Genomic DNA, 6,883 nt, shown 5'->3' with positions numbered 1-6,883 from the left:
AATAAAATACCTGCAGCTCACCACACATCTTAAGTGATTGATAAAACCCATACCAGATAGCAAGCTATCAAAGCCCCCCAAATGGCACCATGTTTCATCCACTGCCTGATTTTTACAGAGACTGACAATTAAATGCTTCTTTTACATAGTTATCTAGTTCATTAGATTACATGTTCAACGATGACATAAGTTTAGAAATTAGAGTAAACTTTCGTAATGCAATTCATGTTATATCATGCTATCATCTCTTTCAGCAAAGAGTCGGGCGTCCTAAGTAAGCGACTATTTGAAGCATCGATATATTAATAATTTGTGTCGGTTTTTGTGAACTACTGATAATTAAAGATTTTTTTTCGAAATAAGATTTGTTGCTTTTGGGATGTGAACTCTGTATATGGAAAAAAGTCCGGAAAAGAGTTAAATTGACGGAGCTATTTGTGTTTGCATTCTGTGGCGATACGTTGAAACATAATTTTATCAATTGGAGAACCACAAACAACATAATAATGCAATTGTACTAATATTTCTACTTGTGGTTTTGTCACTATAGTACGTTCTGATATAGCTTTCAGAAACTGCAAGCGTTCTTTAAGAATATCCAAACTTGTATATATAGTATATGTTGAAGTATTCAATGCAGAAATGTTGATGTATTGAGTGATTTTTATGGTATGTTTTTACTTTCAGTTCACTTATTATTTTGCCTGAGTGTATGTGGGTAACTCTTTCGCTGTACCTATGTATAATGCTATGTATAATGTGATATGTGGGTTTTCTCGTTATTTATTGAAAACACATGGGTGACATTTATAATACCCGTATGGTTGTTGTCATTTAAACATATTAACCATTTCTCGTTTGTTGTTTCAGTTCAGTTTTAACCTGACATTAAAAGAGATGGTTAAGGCTTTATCAAACTAGTTCAGCCCCACCGCATGCATACGCGTTTCTCCAGGGGATGTTGGTAAATTTATTTTAAAGAAATGCCATCATTTTGACAGCGTGTATTGTATTACTTTTAATATAGGGGCCTATTATAGCTCATTTAATTGTGTATTTGAAATTGCTGAAGACTGTTTGGTATTCTCTGAATGTTTGTACTAATTTATATAGAAGATTTCTCTTGGCCATCTGTTCCCTTTAACCATATCCATTTTTTCTAATAATGAGCAGAAATACAATGTCGTCCAATGTCAAATTTCAATGAATTGAGAAGACCTTATTTACCTATCTACTTACAAGTATAAAATATTCAAAAGATGCAAAAGCAGTCCAAATCATTGCAATGTAGTTACACAATTACAATGTAAGAGCATTCAAGATTCTAGCAGATATTTATAGAATGTAATCCAGGGACAAAGAGCAGACATAGACAACTGACAAACACAAAAACGAATATAAATTAACCAAAACTCGGATTCCACAAAAGACCGGGAGCATGGACCAGGTGCGCCGGTAGGTTAAGCGTCCTCTGCTTTTCTAGAAACACCCGCCGAGTTGCTCATAAAAAGTCAAGACCAGGGTAGACGAAAGAGTAAACAGTTAATTATTTTGATTATAGAATTAGTAAGAATTGTTATCACATTTGTAAATGAACGTTTATTATCTACAAAATACATGACAAAGGGCCCGAAGACAGCACATATAAGTGAAGTCATTTTGACGAAATAATTAGGATTGTTGGTTTTGTTTCAATATAAGTGCATTTGAATTCAGACTAATGTTTTATCGTCATTGAAATAATTTTTAGGGGACTTTTTTCGTTTATTAGTTCTTCCCAAAATAAACGAATGTAAATCATTAATGAAAATGTTAGCTTTTACAGTAATTCAATTTTGTCTACTTCGGAAATATTTCCATCATTTATCTGCAATATTTACTTTATTTACATCATAGTACTCTGTTGGATTGAATGACATCGCTGATTACGATATGATACAGTTAAGGGTGCAATTGTCAGAGCGAGAAATGAATACCTTCTCCTGAGCATCTCATGTCACCTCCATTTCTTTTCTTCTTTTTTGCTGTTGTATTTCATATTACTAATGCTTGATTTGCGTATGATATGTCTTGTTTTCTTTATTTCTTTATTCTAAATATGTTTAATTTAGTTCACTACAATGTGTATAGAGGTCGTCTTTTTTCCTGTTATCACCCTTCACCTTTAGGCCATGTTCTTGGATTTGCATGCGTCTGAATTGTCCTATTATAGACGATACAGTATATGGTAATGATTGTATACAGTGAACCATAAGTTGTAGTTGTAACTTTATACAAGCCATGTGCTCATTTGTATCTGTTTGTTTATTATCTTTTCAGATACCATTTTTATTGTCAAAGAGGCGTCAGTATTTACATTGAACGAGCGTACCTCATTTTACAGTATATAAAGGCATGTGGTTGACTTTGTTAATGTATCACTCCAACAGAAAGGTGATATATTCAGTTGTTTGCTATGTGCTGATACCAATGAACAACATAGAATCAAATTATACATATATTGTTCAAGTTACCGTATATGCAAAACCACGAGGTTCGTTGTATCATGACAGTAGTCGTGACATATATTTAAACATAATTTATGTCTTCATGGCTAATGGCCTATTTTACCGAAACGATTTCTTGTGACAAGGGTGACTCAAGTCTATGTAATATTTGAAATCTCATACGAAACTAAAACATGACCTTGGACTTTTACTGGATGATAAGCGCAATTAATTCTAATAAGTTTCGTTAAGTGTAGAAATAAATGCTCATAATGACAGGACGATGTTAAACTAATGCTGTAAAGAAATGTATCTTTTTTTTAATTTTACAGATTTATTTGCCCTCTGTTTCATCTGCCTCTAATAGCACCTTTACAATACTCATCGACGTCGTCGCAACAATCATCGTTCATTTCCAACGAACAATATGGATCACATTGACAGGTTACGTCATTCGTCTCCAGATTCAAGTATCTACATTCAGGGCTCCTTGGAGGGGCACATGACGATGAATAATCTGAAATGTTAAGTGTGTTTTTATGTTTGATTGGCCCATTTTTTTTTAATTTACCGCAGGAAAATGTACTTCATAACAACAGAATTTTTTTTTTCAATTCTAATATTGAATTCAGTTAAACATTGAATAGAAAGCTTTACTTATTGAACTTATAAACAATGCTTCAAAAATGAGAAGTGGTAACTTTTAATGAAGTTTAAACAAATTAATAGATTTAATATACCCCATTGTTTGCAGTCGATATTAAGATCGCTTTGATATCACGTGACATCCACGGTGCTTAACCATAACAACCTAAGCAATGTAGCTTACAACATCGCATTTCATTGGACAATGTGGAAGCAACCGTGAAATTGAAGGCTCGAGTGGTGAGATTGGTGTCCGGAATATTTTCAATCCCTTTTATATGTTGAATAATCTTTAATATACTGAATAATTGAAACATATAGGTAACCTTTTGAACCAATAAAGTGATTGAAATACAAAACATAGCACAGTGATCACACAGTTCACCATTAAAATCTTATTCAGTTTTTAGGTATTACATGTATAACAAAGGAAGAATTGCGTCGGCTATTTTTTTTAAAGGTAGTACTTGTTTGCAAGATGAAAATACTCACTCTGTCCGGATACAATACTATATAGTCCTACGACGATGGCAGTGAACGCATAAATGCTAACAGTCATATTGTACTGGATTCGGGAATTCCTGATATGAATAACTTATTTATAATGCTAAGCCAATGCAATGTACAACGTACACGCACAATCGATGTAGATTTATTCGACGGATTATGGTTTTTCTTCTATACATTGAACAGCTCCAGAACGGAAAAAATTCTATTCAATGAAGTTTTGGGCTTTAGGAATAGTTATATTGGAAGAGGGCATAGGACATGAAAAGTGAAAATTCTAAAAATGCAATTTTATGTTATAAACAAACTTTAACTTCATTATAACATAACAATAAGAAATAGATTTTGTTTTAAATTGTAAAAGCATATATAAGATTTTATACCCTACTTCACCATCTCAAATTTAAGTGGTGAAAGGAGGATGGGTATTGGGGCATGATGAATGGGAGAAATGAGCATATTAAGTCATAGGAGGTCAGTATTTAGTATTATTTATGCAATTTAACGATAATAGTGGAAATTAAGGATTATTTTAAAATGGTTAATTGAGTATGAGAGGCCATTGGTGATATATACCACTACCTGATGGAATGTCCAAATTTTCGAAACGATGGAAAGCTTTACATTGATAAAAAAATTCATATTTAACTATACTATTTTAAAATTTAGTGCTGTTATGAATCAAAAACAGCAATCCAAACTAAAAAAATTTTGCAAATTCATTAGAATTATAAATGACACTCTGGATTCTCTCTGACCTCTAAAAAAACTATGATTGTATTTCCCTCTGTAACTGTACAATTCAACGCAATTTGTAATGTGTTTTTCTGCATACTTTTGTACTACATCGTTTTTATCAGAATAAATTATATACATATAGTATGTAGTTTAATTGTTTCAATGTATTTTCCGTAGTTTGACTTATGTTTGCCTGACCGTGCTTTCTTGAGATTTCCTTTTTATTGGCCGATGATTTATTTTGATTTCTCAAAGATAAACAAAAAATCATGTATTGTTCTAAATTGAAATACAAATTTAGATGAGAGTAATCAAGGGAACCAAGATTATAGCAGTAATCAAAAGAATGTAATCCAGGGACAAAGACCAGACATGGAAAACGGACATACACAACAAAGAACGTCAAGTAACTAAAATCATACATACAAAGTAACAAAAGCAAATGAGCAACTCTGACTCCACTAAAAATGAAAGCATTATAAATGGGTATGCTTCATACGAATATTCAAAATGACCACTTGAATCGATTGAAACGTTATATAATTAGTGGACTTACCTTGTTAAATGAAATGCTTACCTACTTGAGTTGACAGAGAAAATGTAGACAAATTGTATAAACAAGACATATAAATATATATTTGTTTAATAATGCACAATTATTAGATTGCAATGTGTTGTTGAGGTAATTTAGGAGATAAGATCTTATGTTAAGAACTGACTATTGCTGACGTATATCATGATCAATTGGTCATTATCGTTTTTTATTGTTACGTTTTGTCTGGAAAATTTCAAGATAAAAAGTTGGTATAAAGAAAACACTCCTATTGCATTGGCTATAACGTCTAGATCGTTATCTAAAATTAGTACTATGATTTTTTTTACTTTATTTTTGATGTGTGAGTTTATATCCTTTTGTTCGTTGTCCATTAGATTTTAATATTTGCTGTTGTAAATGCGTAAACGTATTGATGTGAAAATTTTTTTAAGTTATAGGTTATCATCATGAATTCGTGGATCGTTACGGTGTATCACTATGCACCAAGATAACTGATTTGTTCAACGTGCCATAGATTTCTTTTTATCATTCGTCTACATCGGGATTGACTTTTTATGAGCAACTCGGGTGTTTCTAGAAAAGCAGAGTACGCTTATCTTACCGGTGCACCTGGTCCATGCTCCCAGTTTTTAGTGAAGTCCGAATTGCTCATTTTCTTTTATTACTTTATAAGTATAATTTTAGTAACTTTATTTTCTAAGTCGTGTATGTCTGTTTTCTATGTCTGGTCTTTGTTTCCGGATTACATTCTTTTGATAACCGCTATAACCTTGATTACTCTTTCGCATCTCAAGTATTCGCGTCAGTTGAGCTTTCAAGCATTATTATGTCTTTCATTATATATTTTTTGTTGTATACTATTTATAACTGATTACATAAGTCAGAACTTCAATGATAAGTACATACACTGCCATTTTATTTTTCAATATTACAGAATTCATATTGTTTATACCATCGTTATCACTATTTAATATTCATACATTCATATACCATTCAGCAGAGAGGACGAACTTATTTCTCTATATTCGTGATGAAAACAATACCATTTTCCATGGACCATGTTGACTAGGAACATGTAAAATAGCAAGATTTCGCCTGCAAAAGATTAATCCACAACCTGTGTCAAATAATCACATGCATTTTGATAGGTAGCTTAAAATGGCAAAAACATGGTGCATATAAAACGTGAGATGACGTCACACGTTTTCATGCATTGCTTCAATTTTGACCGTGTTAAGCCATTGAAAACTGGCTGCATACTTCTTTTCGACTAGTCTTTTGATTTTCACTTAAAAAATTTAGAGGAAAGATTCAGGTTTGTTCCGATAATTTACAACATAAACCCTTTCTTTCAAATCGATCCCCAGTGACTAACACTTTAAATTTATTGTTCAGGCTATAGTTTTATTTGTTAAAAAAGTATCCAAATCTTTAAGGTTTGATGTTTAATTGGTGTATGTATAAAAGAGTAATCTTTTAAAAGAGTTATCAAGGGAACCAAGATTCTAGCGGAAATCAAAACAACGCAGTTCAGGGACAAAGACCAGACATGGAAAACAGACACACACACAACAAAAAAACATAAAATAATAAAAAAAGACACATACAAAGTAACAAAAGTAAATGTGCGACTAAAACTCCACTAAAAACTGGGAGCATGGACCAGGTGTACCGGTAAGGTAAGCGTCCTCTTTTTTTCACACCCTTGAGTTGCTCATAAAAATGCCAATGCAAGGTAGACAACAAAATATGACGCGTTGAATAAATCAGTTTTCATAAAGCAAACGGATACACTCTAACGATCCACGAGTTCACGGTTACGACCATAACATTTCTGCAGTGATGACTTCAAACTGGTAGCACCATAACCCTGTTCCAGAAGCCTAACTGTATAGTCTAACGCGATAGTAAAAGTCTGCGAAATAACAGCAAGATCTGGCAAAACGTATGA

The 6,883-nt window shown here is 32.5% G+C and overlaps 2 long non-coding RNA genes across 3 annotated transcripts; one reads left to right on the top strand and one right to left on the bottom strand.

Moving 5' to 3' along the window:
• The first annotated feature begins 6 nt into the window (after window positions 1-6).
• On the top strand, window positions 7-4,517 carry LOC148597744 (uncharacterized). 2 transcript variants are annotated; one of them, XR_015918575.1, is made up of 3 exons: window positions 7-964; window positions 2,320-2,433; window positions 2,819-4,517. It is a non-coding gene; the product is annotated as an uncharacterized LOC148597744 (long non-coding RNA). The 2 variants fall into 2 exon arrangements; XR_015918574.1 differs by lacking the exon at window positions 7-964 and having other exon boundaries at window positions 972-2,433.
• On the bottom strand, window positions 2,801-4,976 carry LOC148597743 (uncharacterized). The gene is made up of 3 exons (XR_015918573.1): window positions 4,933-4,976; window positions 3,624-3,712; window positions 2,801-3,003 (listed from the first exon to the last, which is right to left on the bottom strand). It is a non-coding gene; the product is annotated as an uncharacterized LOC148597743 (long non-coding RNA).
• Between the last annotated feature and the right edge of the window lie 1,907 nt (window positions 4,977-6,883).

The sequence above is a fragment of the Perna viridis genome, chromosome 14 (genome assembly GCF_037379345.1).
Source record: "Perna viridis isolate PV_CMFRI_1.1 ecotype Kerala chromosome 14, ASM3737934v1, whole genome shotgun sequence".
NCBI lineage: Eukaryota > Metazoa > Mollusca > Bivalvia > Mytilida > Mytilidae > Perna > Perna viridis.
This window is presented reverse-complemented; position numbering and strand designations above follow the sequence as displayed.